Source organism: Mobula birostris, chromosome 5 (genome assembly GCF_030028105.1).
Source record: "Mobula birostris isolate sMobBir1 chromosome 5, sMobBir1.hap1, whole genome shotgun sequence".
Lineage (NCBI taxonomy): Eukaryota > Metazoa > Chordata > Chondrichthyes > Myliobatiformes > Myliobatidae > Mobula > Mobula birostris.
This window is the reverse complement of record NC_092374.1, coordinates 23,591,334-23,609,843: the sequence shown is the minus strand read 5'-3', so window position 1 is coordinate 23,609,843 and position 18,510 is coordinate 23,591,334.

The window sequence follows — 18,510 nt, the reverse complement described above, 5'->3', positions numbered from 1 at the left end:
TTGCCCATTCTCCTAATCTGTCTGTTCTTCTGTAGCTTCTCTACTTCCTCAAAGCTACCTGCTCCTCCACCTACCTTCATATCACCTGAAAGCTTTGCAACAAAGCCATCAATTCCATCATCCAAATCATTAACATATAACATGAAAAGAATCGGACCCAACACAGACCCCTGTGGAACTCCACTAGACACTGGCAGTCAACATAAAAAGTCCCTTTATTCCCACTCTTTGCCTTCTGTCAATCAGCCTCTGCTAGAATCTTTACTGTAATGCCATGTGCTCACAGCCTGAAAGCAGCTTCATGTGTGGCACCTTGTCAAAAGCCTTCAGAAAATCCAAGTGCACAACATTAACCAATTATCCTTTGTCTATCCTGCTTGTTATTTCTGCAAAGAATTCCAACAGATTTGTCAGGCAAGATTTTCCCTTGAGGGAACATTGCTAATGCCTATGATATCATGTATTTCCAGGTATGCTGAGACTTCATCCTTAAGAGATTTCCCAACCACTGATGTGATATTATCTAACCTATAATTTCCTTTCTTCTTTTTCTCTCCCTTCCTGTAGAGTGGAGTGACATTTGAAATTTTCCATTCTTCTGGAACCATTCCAGAATCTACTGATTATCTTTCAAGAACCACTAACGTCTCCATGATCTTTTCAACCACCTCTTTCAGAACGCTGAAGTGCACACCATCTGGTCCAGGTGACTTATCTACCTTCAGACCTTTGTTTCCCAAGAACCTTCTCTCTAGTTATGGAGTTATATGGATTTATAGTCAAATACATCATGACACCTGACACCTGGAACTTCCACCACACTGCTATTGGCTTACACAGTGAAGACTGATGCAAAATATTTATTGAGTTCTGCCATCTTTTCCTTGTCCCCTAATACTGCTCTCCAGCATTGTTTTCCAGTGGTCCGACGTCCACTCACAGCTCTCTTTTACCCTTTATTTATCTGAAGAAACGATGTGACATGCTGTGGAATTTGTTAACTTCACAGCAACAGTTCAGTGCAATACATAATATATAAGAAAAAATAAATAAATCAATCAATTACAGTATACATATATTGAATAGATTAAAAATTGTGCATAAACAGCAATAATATATATTTAAAAAGTGATGTAGTGTTCACAAGTTCAATGTCCATTTAGGAATAGGATGCCAGAGAGGAAGAAGCTGTTCCTGAATCGCTGAGTGTGTGCCTTCAGGCTTCTGTACCTCCTACCTGATGGTATCAGTGAGAAAAGGGCATGCCTTGGCTGCTGGGGTGTCCTTAATAATGGACACTGCCTTTCTGAGGCACCACTCCTTGAAGGTCTTGCACTGAAATATAGGCAGCTCAGGACACTAGTTGCACCATGCTCAAACTTTTGATTCCCATCTTTGTCTGAGGTCTTACCAACACCTACCTCCACAAACCTCCACTAACTCTTCTGGTTCCCGTCCCCCTGCAACTTTAGTTTAAACCCCACTGTGCAGCAATAACAAACCTTCCCACTATGATATTAATCCCCCTTCAGTTCAGGTGCAAACCATCCCTTCTGTATAGGTCCAACCTTTTCTGGAAAAAAGCCAAATCTAAAAACCTTCTGCCCTCCCTCCCTCTTTAGCCATGATCTTCCTAGATCTGGCTTCACTAGCCCCTGTAGTATGATGGATAGGGAGGGGGGAAGCGTGGAAGGAGAGAGGGGGAAGGAGGAAGGGGGAAGGGGAGGGGAAGGTGTGGAGGGTTGGGAGTGGGGTGTGGGAGTGGAAAGGGGATGGGGTTGAGGGATGGGGGAATAGTGGGCAGGGGAGTGGGGTGGGGAAGAGAGAGTGAGGGAGAGGGAAGTGGGGGAGAGAGGGCAGGATGAAATGAGGGAAGGGGATGAGAGGGGGAGGAGGAAGAGAGCGGGAAGGAGGGAAGTAGGGAGGGGTAGGGATGAGAGAGGCAGAGGAGGAGGGAAGGAGGGGGAGAGAGAGGGGGAGGGACACTATTCCCTTTGGCAGAAGGGTCAAAAACTAAGGGCTGTGAAATGAAGATGATTAGCAAAATTAGCAATATAATAAAAAGAACAAAACATTTATTTTATACATAGTGGGTGCATACAGTATGGGAAGATCAAACTAGATTGCTGTGAAGATTGCTTCAGGCATTCAGGAGGGAACTGTTGCAGTACAGTATAGGAAAGAACTTACAGAAATTCAGAATCATGTTTATTGTGCTTGACATATGTCATAAAATTTGTTTTGTGTGAGAAGTGCACTGTAAGACGCACAAATTTCTCTAAGTTACAATCAAATAATCAATAAATAGATAGAGTAAAGAAGGAGTAGCGAGGTAGTGTTAATGGCCATTCAAAAATCTGACAGAGGAGGGGAAGAAGCTGCTCCGAACATGTCAAGTCTGCTTCTTTGGGCTACTCCATCTCCTACCCAGATGTCCTCAGCGTAGGAGGATTGTTCACATGATGGAGCTAGCTGAGTTTACAGTTCTCCATTCCTGCGCTTTGGAGCCTCCATACCAGGAGGTGATGAAACCATTCAGAATGCTGCAGAAATGTACTACACACTCTTGGGCGACATTCAAAAATCCTTAACTTCTAATGTAGCTACTGATTGTGATTGCATCAATGTGCTGGGCCCAGAATAGATCCTTTGAGATGTCAATGGCCAGGTTTTAGAGAGGGTGGTGAAATGAGACCTTGGTGACTGGTTTTAGAAACAGTTTACTATCTACTCAATTGCTTCTACTTCCTTAGAATTTAGCAAGAGGATGACCTGCTACTTTTGCACTGAAGCTAAACAATTTTAGGGACATAGATTAATAATGTAACCTCACTCATGGGTATAAGCTGGATATTAACTTTTGAATGCTGCAATGGTAAACATAGAGGGAACTTTTCACGTTATTTCACTCCACATTAGCTCAATCGCTTGGAGCATAATACTGGTCTTGTGCGAAGCCTCACCATATTTTAAGGACCTGATTTACCCTATCAGACTTCCATGAATTTTAGAGTCATGAATCACATGGACTTTGACAAGAGGGCAAACCAAGAAATGTGGATCATATTGGAATCATAGAAAGATACAGCATGGAAACAGGCCCTTAAGATCACAATGGCAACCATCAAGCACCCAATTACAAATGATTCTACAGTGATCACATTTTATATTGGCACAACCTGTAGACTTACTTTCAAGGACTCTTCATCTCATGTTCTCAATATTTCTTATTTATTTATTATTATTACTTTTTTTTTTGTATTTGTACTGTTTGTTGTCCTTGGCACCCAAATTGATGTGGTTTTTCATTGATTCCATTATGGTTCAAAGTTCAACGTTTAAAGTACACTTATTATCAAAGTATGTACACATTATACAGCCTTGAGATTCGTCTCCTAACGGGCAGCCACAAAATAAAGAAACCCAAAAATAAACCCTATATAAACGAAAAAAACTGTCTAATACCCAATGTTCGGAGAATACAAAAACACTTCATGCTCATAAGAAGATGTAAAAGATCAAATAACCCTTAAAAAAGACCATCCAACACCCAAAATGGAATGGAAAAAAAAGCATCATGCAAACAGCAACTGCAAGCAAATAGCGTTTCTGAACTAAGATTCGCAAAGAGAGTCCAAGATCCATAGTTCAGCACAGATTCTACTATGGCTTTACTGAGTATGCCCACCAGATAATGATTGTAGTCGACCCTCCTTACCCGCGGGGTACTGGTTCCGGGACCCCTCGCGGATGCTCAAGTCCTTTATTCAACCTGTCTAAATGCGGTGGACAATAGGACCCGGCGGCAGAGCTCTGAATCCGCAGTGTTTCTGTTCATGAAAATAATCACGATCGCGATTTAAAATAAAGTGGAAATAATAAAGCAATTGGAAAGAGGTGAAACGCCATCGGTCATTGGAAAAGTGTTAGATCAGAACAATTTTAAAGGATAAAGTGAGAAAAGCCCTGCCCCGATGAAAGCTACAATCATTACTAAGCAACGCAGTGGTTTAATTACTGGGTTTTAGGGTTTTGATCCACCACATCAACCCGGCATAGACGGAGAGCGCACTCGGGAACGGTCTGTCACTGGATCGAACTGGGGAATTTCCGTTCCCGACCCGGCGCTGAAACATACGTTTCTTAAGTGTTTTATTTGCATAGAAAGGTAAAATATATACTATATACTAAGACAAACTTTTGACTAACTGTGCTAAATAATACCAGATGTACCTGTTCCAACTTACTTAATAAGAGAACTTCCGTTTTTTTCCATCCCGATCCACGATAACCTACGCACATCCTCCTGTATACTTTAAATCATCTCTAGATTACTTATAATACCTAATACAATGTAAATGCTATGTAAAACAGTTGTTATACTGCATTGTTTATGGAATAATGACAAGAAAAATAAATCTGTACATGTTCGAACAACAAGTGCTGGAAGAGCTCTTGGTTGAACTCGCATATGCAGAACTTGTGGATAAAGAGGGCCAACTGTATATGGTAACATTTACGTACTTAAATAATAAATTTACTTTGAAAATTGCATCCCACAATTTCACAAACGTCCCAACATTTTACCCCTTCCCAATAGATGAGAGGTAAATTAAAAGTAATTAACCTTACAATCTGCAAGTCTTTAAGGCAAAGGTGGAAACCCACATGGTTACAAAGAGACCATGCATATTCCGCAGAGAGCCCTGGAGACCAAAATTCAACCCCAGTCACCAGGAGCTGTAAGGCAGCAACTCAACTAGCCATGCCGTTCATCCTATAATAATTTTAAATTGACTATTTATAGACACCTTCAGGGCACCTCAGTTTTGGCAGAAAAGGCCATGAGACCATAAGATATAGGAGCAGAAGGCAGCCATTCGGCCCATCTAGACTGCTGTGCCATTCAGTCATGGGCTGATCCAATTCTTCCAGTCATCCTCTCTCCCCTGCCTTCTCCCCATACCCTTTGATATCCTGGCTAATCAAGAACCTATCTATCTCTGTTTTAAAGGCACCCAGTGACTTGGCCTCCACGGTCGCTTGTGGCAACAAATTCCACAGATATATCACCCTCTCTCTTGAAGTCCAGTACTGTCCTGGTTTTCCTAAACGCTTTCATATTAAAATCCCCAGAGATTATCATGACATTGCCCTTCTGACATGCCTTTTCTATCTCCTGCTGTAATCTGTAATCCACATCCCGGCTGCTGTTTGGAGGCTTGAATACAACTGCCATTAGGGTCCTTTTACCCTTGCCATTTTTTAACTCAACCCATAGAGACTCTACACCTTCCGATCCTATGTCATCCCTTTCTAATGATTTAATATTATTTCTTATACACAGGGCCACACCACCGCCTCTGCTTACTAACCTATCTTTCCGATACACCGTATATCCTTGAATGTTCAGCTTCCAATGGCAGCCATCCTTTAGCCCAATTTCAGAGATGGCCACAACATCATACTTGCCAATCTGCAGCTGAATTTCAAGATCGTTCATTTTATTTCTTATGCTGTGTTCATTCAGATATAACATTTTCAGTCCAGTATTTGTTGCTTTCTGTTTCGACTGCATCATGCTTCTTTTGCCCTGTAACTCATCCCACTGGCTGTGATTTTGCCTCATCTCCTGCCTGTCCTTTCTATCATCTCTGTTGCACGCTATCTTTGATTTATTTCTGATTTCTCCTTCCTCAACCCTATCACTCCGGTTCCCACCCCCCTGCTAAATTTGTTTAAACCCTCCCTAACAGCTCTATTAAACCTGCCATTTTGATTTTGGACCCCTTTGGATTCAGATGTAACCCATCCTTTTTGTGCAGGTCGTACACCCCCCCCCCCCCGAGAAGAGGCCCCAATGATCCAGGAACCCAAAGCTCTGCCCCCTACACCAGTCTCTCAGCCACGTATTAATATGCCTGATCATGTTATTCTTGCGCTTGTTAGCACGTGACACAGGCAGCAATCCTGAGATTACTACCCTGAGGTCCTGCTTTTCAGCTTCCTACCCAACTCCCTGAATTCCCTCTTCAGGACCTCCTCCCTTGGTATTGGTATCAACTTGTACCAAGGCTTCTGGCTGTTCACCCTCTCCCTTCAGAACACCCTGCACCCAATCCGAGACATCCCGTATCCTGGTACCTGGGAGGCAACACACCATGCAGGTATCTCTATCAGGCTGACAGAACCTCATGTCTGTTCCCCACACTATTGAATCCCCTGTCACAACCACATTCCTCATCTTCTTCTCTCCCTTTTTCATTCCTTTCTAATGATTTAATATTATTTCTTATACACAGAGCCGCACCACTCCCTCTGCCTTCTAACCTATCTTTCCAATACACCATATATCCTTGGACGTTCAGCTCCCAATGGTAGTCATCTTTTAGCCAAGTTTCAGAGATGGCTATAACATCGTAATTGATGGCCATTGATTAAACTCACCTGAAGAATGCTCCATCTAGTTTAAATTCACCTCTAAATAATGTCAGGTTACTCACATCAGCAAAGGATGAGCAGATTGAGTCCCTTTTCTCCTGAGGAGAAGGCGGCAGACAGGTAACTGATGAGGTCTTTAAAGTAGGAACCATTTTGATGGAGTGCATGCAGAGGGTGGGGGAAAACAATATTACCATGGCATGGTAGCATAACGGTTAGCTCTTGGCAGTACTAGCAGCCCGGGTTCAATTCCTGCCACAGTCTGTAAGGTGTTTGTACATTCTCCCCAAGCCCCATCAAGTTTCCTCCAAGTGCTATTAGGTTCCCACAGTCCAAAGACAGAGGTCATTGTAAATGGTCCCATGTTTAGGCTAGGGTTAAATCGAGGGCTGTTGGGTAGGCTGGTGCGACTCCAAACGCCAGAAGGGTCTACTTCATCCGCACTGTATCTCTCTACGTGTTTTAAAGGGCTTTCAATATACTTAAAGGCACCAATCAGTTCACTCAGGGTAACCATAGCTTCAACTAATCTGAGGGCACTGCTTAATCCCTTCCAAACATATTGACAGTCCCTTTAAATGCTTCACATTAGACCATTGAGCCTGATGCAGATTTTCAAACTGAGATGTTGAAAATTCCTTTCGTCCAACAGAAGCTGCTCAAACTGCTGTGTATATCCAGCAGATTGCCTGGTGTTGTATTTCCCAGCATTTGCAGTCTCAGATCTTCACTCAGGATAATAACTGGCCAGGCTTGAGTCAACTGCTGGGCTTCTTTGATTTCCTTAGGACAGGAAGATTCACTTTGTTCAAGCAGAACAAGAGATTATTGATGCCACAGCTCAGGCAGCATTGATGGAAAGAAATAAAGAGTTAATGTTTCAGGCCGAGACTCTTCATCAGGACTGATGAAGGGTTTCATCTTGCATCATCAACTCTTTGTTTCTTTCCATTGATGCTGCCTGACCTGCTGAGTTCCCCCAGCATTTTGTGTGGGTTACTCTGTATCCCTAGCAGAACCTCTTGGAATTATTATTGATGCCTTACTGCAATTTGCTTCAATCATAAGGTCTGTTTTCAGAGCTGGGAGCGGGAGCGGGGGCGGGGGGGGGGGGGGTGCGGGTTGTGAGGCACCAGAAAGGAAAACGTGCCACTTACAGGAGGAATGTCAGAGAGAGGATAATGCAGAGAAGGGCACTGAACAGGATAGTGTATCCACTGGTGATATTCTAGGAATTAGTTCTCACTTTCCCAGCTGTCTCAACCCGAGATTTACCCTTGCATCGTGTCCGAAATTCAGAGAGAACAACACAGTGAGGAACACTTCTCCTGCTTCACCCCTCCAAGTACCAGAACAGTTCACACCACCGCCTAACATTTGGCAGTCGTTCATGGGGATTTTGCTCTAAGTTTTGTTTTATTTTGTAACTCCAAAACATAACATTAACTGAAAGAAAAATACGTAATTGGGAGATGTGTGTCTTAACTTACTTTAAGTGAGGCATAATGACGAATGCCATTCACTTACTACAACATATTGGAGCTGAATTAGGCCATTTGGCCCATTGAGTCTGTTCCACCACTTCATCATGGCTGATTCATTTTTCCTCTCAGGCCCAGTCTCCTGCCTTCTTCCCTGTAATAACTTGTTTAAGCAACCAAGAATGCTCAGTCAAACCATATATTTTCAACCTTACTCAAATATTACTGAAATATTAAAATACGCAACAATTTTATTTTATTTTTTGTTACCTTAATCTGGAAAGCTAAATGTCAACTCCAAGCCATCATTCATGATAAACAGAGTGAAAAAAAATCAGCCTAAACCCAGATTGTGTTTTTGAGCAAATCCAGAGAAAGGCTCTATGATGGGAGGGGGCTTTTGATGTAAATACAGCTGCTTGCACTGAGAAAATAAAACCTGAAGACATAGCAGCAGATTTTAGGCCATGACGATCTCCATCCTCCCTTACCTTAACTGAAGGTTGACTTGTCCACACTCTGTAATTTGCCCAGTGTACACCAAATTTTCTGCCATTCAAATGTGCAGCATCTAAGAGGCTGCAAGAGATTTGTAGCCCCAGCCAGATCCTTCATGGGCACAACCATCCCCACCATTGAGGATATCTTCAAAAGACAGTGCCTCAAGAAGGTGCATCCGTCATTAAGGACCCTCTCCATCGGGGACACACCCTCTTCTCTTTTTTTTATGGCATGTGCCTGTGTGTGTGCACGAGTCTGTGCGTGTGTGCGCGAGTCTGTGCGTGTGTGTGCATCCGTGATGATGTCTTTTTCATGGCTTTTACAAGGCGCAGAGCGAGAGAGAGACTCTGTGGCGCGCCACTCCTCACACAGACATTTTCGCAATATTTTTCCCTTTGTCTTACAAGGTCGAGTTGCGATCTCGACACTCAACCCGACACAGATGGAAAGCGTACTCGGGAGCGGACCCAACTGGCTTCGAACTCGGCAACCTCCGCTCCCAGGTCCGGCGCCGACGTCATGGCGCCAGCAGCCGGCCCACACGCCCTCTTCTCGTTACTACCATCAGTGAAGAGGTACAGAATCATGAAGACCCACACACAATAATTCAGAAGCAACTTTTTCCCCACCACTATCTTATCTGAGATAGGTCCATAAACCCATGAATATTGCTTCTCATTCCTTTTTTTTTGCATGATATATGTTGTAATTTATAGTAAATTTATGCTTTGCACTGTAATGCTGTCACAAGACAAAAAAATTCACAGCATATGTCAGGGAGAATAAACCTAATTCTGATTATGGCAAGTTGCTTGGCCTTCACATTACAACATAGGTTTACAGCATATGCATGCTGGACTCTGTATCAGAAAGAATATCAAGTTGCCCAGTTCATAATTCAGATTATTGTCTTGTAATGTTTTCTGAACTTTAAATACAATATCAAATATGTAAAATGTATATTTACCAGCGTTCAAGTAACTGTGGCCATCATTCACAACAACTGGTAATATGAACCCAAAGGTGGCTAAAATTACACTTACGCTGATATTGTACTGTGTTTTTAGAAGCATATTATGCAGTGTTTTTCACTGTCCAAATGTAAGCTTACACAGATTCAACATAACAGAATGAAAGAAAAATAGGGCCTAACAGCTTGAGAAGGTGTTAAGGATAAATAGTAGAAGAGACTGCGTAAAGTACCGTTAATAGCATTCTGATTCTTTCGCCAGACTGAAACCACTTATTTCTGTATGGTGTTAATGCACTCAATCTGGGAAGTACTTTGGAGGTGCTGGCACTGCTTATACAGTTCTACTTGACTGCATTGCAGCTATTATCCTATCAGTTAAACAAAAGAAAGATGAACACCCAGTTCTTCTTCAAATGGTTTGATGTTATAGCACTCATCCTTCCACAGAATTGGTGTTAAAAGTGAACTATCATTGGGAGCATATCATTCACAATGTCTAGTGACAAGATCAATGATGAGAGGACCTCTCTGTAGAGCTTGTTTCTTGTGCTACCACTACATTTATTTTGTAACTCAGCTTTGAGATCATAACTTAATACAGAGAGAACATTGAAACTAGAAATTGCTGGAAAGACTGAACAGATTAGGAAGCATCTATGGAACGACAAACAGACTTACTGTATCAGATTGAAGATCATTTGTTAGACCTGTCATCACAACCTTCACTGGGTCTTTCAATTAAAGCATTAATTGTTTTGTTTTCCCACAGATGCTAGATACACCTGTGTTGGTGCGTGTACAGATACGTGTTGGCGCGTGGCCAAGGCATTCATGTAGTGATCTGAAGGTCGCTGGTTCGAGCCTTGGCTGAGACAGCATGTGTGTCCCTGAGCAAGGCACTTAACCACACATTGCTCTGCGATGACACCGGTGCCAAGCTATATGGGTCCTAATGCCCTTCCCTTGGACAACATCAGTGGCGTGGAGAGGGGAGACTTGCAGCATGGGCAACTGCCGGTCTTCCATACAACCTTTCCCATGCCTGTGGCCTGGAAACCTTCCAAGGCGCAAATCCATGGTCTCACGAGACTAACGGATACCTATAAAAGATATATAAATATAAAAAGATGCTACCTGACCAGCATTTCCTGTTTTTCTTTCAGCTTTCCAGTACTTGCAAACTCAAGTGTAATTAGTTGCAACTGATAAGTACTGGCATTGCTTTTTATTCCAATATCCCATGAATGAATAAATGAAAAAAAAATCTGCCATCATTAAAATTAAAGCATACAAATGAGGAAGCACCAGAAACTGCTGATTCTTAATGAAAATACTCCGTGGCACTTAATTTAAAGGAGTCAAAGTACATTTATTATCAAAGTATGCATGCAGTATACAACCCTAAGATTTGCCTTCTCCACTGATAGTCATGAAACAAAGGAAACCATGGAACCTGTTCAAAGAAAAAACATCAACCCTCCCCCCCACCCCAATGCACAAAAAACAAATCGCACAAATGGCAACAAGAAAGACTGAGGGAGAACACAGAAGATAAAACACAAAATTGAAAGGGTCCATATTCTGTTCCATCAGTTTTCATTATACGCAGGCTGCCCTGATTCAAAGTTGCCCAATATACCAAAATAGCAACCAGGGACTACAGTCCAACCCACAAAAACACAAACCCAGAACTGTGGTACCATCCTCTGACAGCACCGAGGAAAGAGAGACCATTTGAATTCAGGGTCCTTCCCTCAGGACCAGCGAGTGCACACTGAACACTCGCTCGTCTCCCACAATCATGTCAATATTGTCAATCTTCCTCGATGCTTTAATCGGTGATATCTGCCAGAAATTGAGTCAATCAAGGGCAGGGGAGATCTCTAAGCTTCTTGGCCTCAAGGCTGCTTGCCTCTTGGAATCTTCTCAGAAACAACAAAGCACCAGATCACTCAATGGGCCCAAAAACACACCATTAAACTGTAGATGACAGGACCCACCAGTATCAGAACCACATTTAAAAGAAAAAGAAGGCATAAAAGAAGTGAAAGAAATAGTTTTATGGACCATCTGGGGAATGCTGCCCATGGTGCTGCTGTTCACTGGTGTCAATATAATTTCAATGGAAAATTCTTAACAAATGTCTCCAAATTTTTACTTTGCTTCTCTCTTCACAGATGCCGCATGGCATGAATATGTCTAGCATTTTTTCAAAATGCACAGGATTGTGATAAATTACTTGGAAATAACCACTTGTTATTTATGAGGTTCCTGTTGATGAATGAGAAGGCATTAACCTTTGAGTTATCCACTGAGAGAAATTGGCTCTGCAGAGCAATATAGACTAAAGTTGGACATGGATCATGGAACATACATTCCTTCCCCATCACATCAGAAAGTTAAGCACAGAATTTAGACTGGCACTTCACTGAAGCTTGGATCAACTGAAGAGATGTCACTTTCCAGATAGAACATTGAGATTGCATTTACTTTCCTTAGTAAGATTCCATGTTGAAGAGGAGCAGTGGGGGTTCTCCCCATAACTTGGTCAATTTTCATCCTTCAAGCAGAATCACTGCAATAGATTATCACAACTCTGTGTAAGTTAATTGCACAGAGACTAGCAGCTGTGTTTTGTACATTAGAACAACAATGACACTCCAAATCACTTTCTAAACAGCCTGAGTTCAGAAAGATGTTACATTTAAGCCCATCTTCCTTTTTCTGTTGAACAGCCTGCTTCAAATCCAAAATGCAAAAGGCAGCATTGATGACATTTCCTTTTACCCATTATCTCAAGCTAATCCCATCTTTCTACTTTTCAATGTCTCCACTGCCAAATTAAAGGTGGAGTTATACTTGTTTCTGTAAGCCTAATAAACCTGCACTGAGACTCTTCATCAGAATTAGAATCAGAATAAGATGTATTATCACCGGCATGTGATGTGAAATTTGTTAATTTAGCAGTTCAATGAAATACATAATCTAGCAGAGAAAAATAGTAATAATAATAATACTAAAAAATATAATCATAATAATAAAGTAAATCAATTACATATATTGAATAGATTTTTTTAAATGTGCAAAAACAAAAATACTGAATATTTTTTTAAGAAGTGAGATAGTGTCCAAAGATTCAATGTCCATTTAGGAATCGGACGGCAGAAGGGAAGAAGCTGTTCCTGAATCGCTGAGTGTGTGCCTTCAGGCTTCGGTACCTCCTACCCAATGGTAACAGTGAGAAAAGGGCATGCCCTGGGTGCTGGAGGTCCTTAATAATGGATGCTGCCTTTCTGTTCCTTGAAGATATCCTGGGTACTTTGGAGGCTAGCACCCAAGGTGGAGCTGACTAGATTTATAGCCTTCTGCAGCTTCTTTCGGTCCTTTGCTGTAGTCCCCCCATACCAGACAGTGATGCAGCCTGTCAGAATGCTCTCCATGGTACAACTATAGAAGTTTTTGAGTGTATTTATTGACATGCCAAATCTCTTCAAACTCCTAATAAAGTATAGCCGCTATCTGGCCTTCCTTATAACTACATCGATATGTTGGGAGCATATTATATGAGCGTGTCTCACAGCAAGGGGAAAAAAATCACCCTTCTAATTTGCATTGGCCCAACCTTTGGGGCAAATACGTCCCCACTGAAAAGAAAATTCTAAACAAAAAGCAATGAATGGTACAAAATGTAGCAGAAATAACTTGCAATTGTAAAGTGACAAGCATGATATTGGGAAAAAGTAATGGGAACTTCATGTCAGTTTGTACTTCGTCTATCAAATGAGCTAATTCAGTGAGGTCCCAGTTGCCCTGGCCAGACAGACAGTAACATATGATGAACAGTAACGGAGTTCTCCCTGTGGCCTGGTGAACCTCAATGCCTTTGTAATAACTTCCAAATGCAGGTGACTTGTCCAATTATTTCACTGATATCTTTGTGATCTTGTTGTTCTCATATTGGCTGCAGTTTTCATTTTTTACAAAAATTACTGCAATTCTATGGCTACAATAGCTTTGAGGTTGGAAAAGATGCAGGTCAATGCAAGCATTTTCTTACACAACCAACTTGAGAGTATTTAGGATTCGATGCCAAGAGATCAATTTAATAGTAGGAGCATGTGAAAATGCACTAGAACCAATAATACTAAATTTAATGCTACTAAGCTGCCTTTATTACAAAAAAAGACATTAGTTTTATGACAAGGTTTTCTTTTGAATTATCAAGAGACATTGTGTTTTACTCATAACTGCACTTGATATGAACAGCAGATTTTTCCTATTTATGAAAGACTTTCCTATACATTAATATAGTGTCCCTCAGGGACCATTGGGGCAGTATGGTAGCATAGTGGTTAGCACAATGCTTTACAGTGACCTGGCTTCAATTCTGGCCACTATCTGTAAAGAGCTGATACGTTATCCGTATCAGTGCATGGGTTTCCTCCCACTGTCTAAAGACATACCAGTTGATAGGATGCACCGGTGCCCCACAAGGCTGTGTACTCAGCCCCCTGCTGTACTCACTGTACACCCAGGATTATGTAGCCAAGTTTCCATCGAACTCAATATATAAGTTTGCTGATGACACAACAATTGTAGGCCGTATCTCGGGTAATGAGGAGTTTGAGTACAGAGAGGAAATTAAGAACCTGGTGGCATGGTGAAAAGACAATAACCTATGCCTCAACGTCAGCAAGACGAAGGCATTGGTTGTTGACTTCAGAAGGAGTAGCGGACCGCACGACCCCATTTACATCGGTGGTGCGCAAGTGGAACAGGTCAAAAGCTTTAAGTTCCTCGGGGTCAGTATCACAAATGACCTGACTTGGTCCAACCAGCAGAGTCCACTGCCAAGAAGGCCCACCAGCGCCTTTACTTCCTGAGAAAGCTAAGGAAATTTGGCCTGTCCCCTAAAACCCTCACTCATTTTTATAGATGCACCATAGAAAGCATTCTTCTAGGGTGCATCACAATCTGGTATGGAAGCTGTCCTGTCCAAGACCGGAAGAAGTTGCAGAAGATCGTGGACACAGCCCAACACATCACACAAACCAATCTTCCGTCCTTGGACTTACTTTACACTGCACGCTGTCGGAGCAGTGCTGCCAGGATAATCAAGGACATGACCCACCCAGCCAACACACTTTTCATCCCTCTTCCATCCAGGAGAAGGCTCAGGAGCTTGAAGACTCGTATGGCCAGATTTGGGAACAGCTTCTTTCCAACTGTGATAAGACTGCTGAACGGATCCTGACCCGGATCTGGGCCGTACCCTCCAAATATCTGGACCTGCCTCTCTGTTTTTTTTTGCACTACCTTACTTTCCCTTTTCTATTTTCTATTTATGATTTATAATTTAAATTTTTAATATTTACTATCAATTTGTAATCCAGAGAGCATAAAGCGCAGAATCAAATATCGCTGTGATGATTGTACTCTCTAGTATCAATTGTCTGGCGACAATAAAGTAAAGGTTAATTGGTCATTTTAAATGGTTCTTTGATTAGGCTAGGTTTAAATTGGGGCTTGCTGTGCGGGGCATCTTGAAGGGCCAGAAAGGCCTATTCCATGCTGCATCTCAACTGATAGACAGATAGGTAAATAAATAAATACTCTCTTAGCTTTGCCACTGTCGAGATAAATACTAGAAATTTCAGCCAAGATTACAAACCTAGTTTGTACTCCCAGGTTATAAGGGGAAACAGCTGAAGTTCTTGTCCACCAGAACAGCCCTGAATTGAAATATGATTAATTCAAAATGGTCCCAAGGCTAAATACCTCAAATATGCCTGGAAACATTAAATTTTCAGGGTTTCATAGAGAGTTCTTTCTTCAGAGAAGGACTATAGGGTGACTGGCTTCCTTAGAACAGCAACTTACAAGAGTTAACAACTTAAGAGAGGAAGTAAGGTGACTTAAAAATAATCTTCATAAAAAGACAATGAAATTGTTTCTTATAAAGCCAAATTATTACATGCTAAGTCACATAAGTTTGCAGACACAGGATATTCTGTGGATGCTGGAAATCTTGAGCAATACACATTAAATGCTGGGGGATCTCAGCAGGTCAAGCAGCGTCTACGGAGGTGAATGAACAATTGATGTTTTGGGCTGAGACCCTTCATCAGTCCTGATGAAGGACCTTGCCATAAAATATCAACTGCTTATTTCCCTCTCACTGGGACTGTCTGACTTGCTAAGTTCCTCCGTCATTCTGTGTGTGTTGACAAAGATTTGTCGTTTTATTATCAAGAGCAGCATTTATGGTTCTTGAGAGGAATCTAATTAGTACCTCTAGAACTATTGCAATCCTTCTGGTGAAGAAATAGCTGTGTTTTTTTTTTGATAAAGAACCCATGGAATTTAGCACAACTATGTTGAAGGAATGGCAAGGTAATTTCAAGTCAGGAAAGTAAATTGCTGGGAGAAGTCATAGCTATTAGGGGTGTTACCAAAGAAAACTTGGTATGTTGATGCTGTCTGTTTTGTACATGGTACCACTGCAAATGGTGGAAAGCATGAAAATTTCAAGTAATATGATGTAGCTTGATTTTCCTGGTTGATATGGAGTTCTAATAATGTTCCAGTTATCTAAGCAAGACACTCCTACTTTGTGTTTTGTACCTGAGTAAAGGTAAGAAATATCTCCTTTCCTATATCTCACAATTATGTTTCTGCGTATAGGTGGCTCAAGGTTGCCTACAGGCAACCATTATTATTCTCATTGTAATGACTGATAAGTACATGACAGAGGGGTGACTGTGAAAGAAATAAGTTCCACCTGGACGATCTAATAAGAGACCTATAATACTATCTGATCTCTTTCTGAACTCCCATCTATCTGTTATGTTTTGTAACTCCAAAACATAAAAACTAATTGAAAGGAAAAAATGGAGCCAGGAATGACTCATGTATGATCTTAGTTTTATTTTTAGTGAGATGCACACATATGACATGGTGACACAATGACATGTACCATTTACATATAACCCATAATGAATTACTTCAATAAAGAATGCTTAAGCAACAGCATATTTACAATATTACTCAAATATTACTAAAATATTAAATACACAACACTGTCCATCTTGGTTCAATATCTCTCTCTGAAAAATCTATGAATGTAAAATGTTTAACTGGGCACATCACAAAAGGTTTAAGGGAATGTTGCCACATTTCCACCAGGCACTGTGTGAAGAAGTGCTCCTTCATCTCAAGTAACATAGACCTATATTAGGTCATTCCCCAACCAGAGAAGTAATTTCTGTCCATTTAATATATCCTTGTATCATCTAAAATCATTTGCATTATGATATAAATTTTGTTGTTTGAAACTTGACACATGGATGGTCCCTTCCCCTCACCCTAATTTGATTTTGTTGCTGTAAACAAGAGGTTAAATATGGAGGACATGCCAATAACAGTGCAACGCTAAAATTGCCTCCCAATGGGAGTGGAAAAACATCAGATCACTACTTATGATCCTACCACACATCCATTTACTACAGAGCTTCAAACTAAGAGAACAAAATAAATTAACACGTCAAACAATAAAAGGGAAAGCACTTGCATTTATATTACAGTTTATCAGGTCCTTTTGCAATAAACAAATTAATTTTGAAGTGTGATCATTGCTACGCAGGTACACTGATAAAACTCATGACTCAAGCAGTATAAATAGGCATGCAATAGTTGCATGTATATACACACATTATATTAGGCACACCTGCTTATTAATACAAATATCTAAGCAGCCTATCATGTGGCAGCAACTCAACGCATAACAGCATGCAGTTCAGTTGTTGATCAGACCAAACCTCAGAATGGGGAAGAAATCTAATGAAAGTAACTTTGACTGTAGAACGATTGTTGGTGCCAGACGGAATGGTTTGCATATCTCAGCAACTGCTCATCTCCAGGGATTTTCATACACACCAGTCTATAGAGTTTACAGAGAATGGTGCAAAAAAAAACAACAAAAAAAGCATTCAATGAGTGGCAGTTCTGTGGACGGAAATATCTTGTTAATGAGAAAAGTCGGTGGAGAATGGTCAGACTGTATAAGCTGACAGGATGGGGACAGAAACTCAAATTAGCACACATTACAGCAGTGGTGTGCAGAGGATCGTCCCTGAATGCACAACATGTCGAAGTGGATGGGTTCCAGCAACAGAAAACACCAGATTCCCCTCCGGTACCTAATAAAGTGGCCACAGAATGTTATTACTCTTGATTACGAGATGAAATCTACCACTTCACTTTCATTCACACTTTGTAATGTAACATTTAATGTTAAACTGCTATAAAATCAAAAGTGACTTCCAGAAGTGAAACTCTCAGTTAATGTATCAAAATTTTTGTACATTATACAAACCAGGAACAATGGGACACAAAGATCACTCCACTCATAACATTTTCACAATCCATTTATCACTTCATTACTTCAGTAATGGGAACCCTGCACTTGGGAAGGAACAGTTTTTTTTAACCATTCCCCATTATGCAAATTCTCATTTATCAGAAGCATGGTTCATTGGTGTTTAACTCTTCGTGCTTATCGATCCCATCTGTTACTTTATTTAAAAATCATTGGGCTTCACTCACAATACACAGCTCGTGTTATACTGCACTGCAGCAAATGGTGTGAACATAGAACATAGAATAGTACAGCACATTACAGGCCCTTCGGCCCACAAAGTTGTGCCGACCAAAAGCTTGTATCAGTGGGTATCTAGGAAGGACCTGTAAACAACCGCTAAAGTCGTAGCTCACTACAGCACAGAAACAGGCCCTTTGACCAACCTTGGCTGTGCTGAAGTATTTTCCTGCCTAGTCTGATCAACCTGCATCTGGGCCATAGCCACCATACCTATCTTCACGTATACAGTAGGAAGAGGTGTGATTTTGGATTACAATACAGGAGACAAGAGGAGTGGAAGATGTACATTGTAGCAGGTAGTGATACATCCTCTTTATGGTGCAACTGTAACGAAAACCAATTTCCCCCGGGATCAATAAAGTATGACTATGACTATTATGCTCCCTCTCTTACACGCACACAAACGTGGATTCAGATGCATATTCCCTTACCGTCTTTGTCCCCTTTCTTTCACT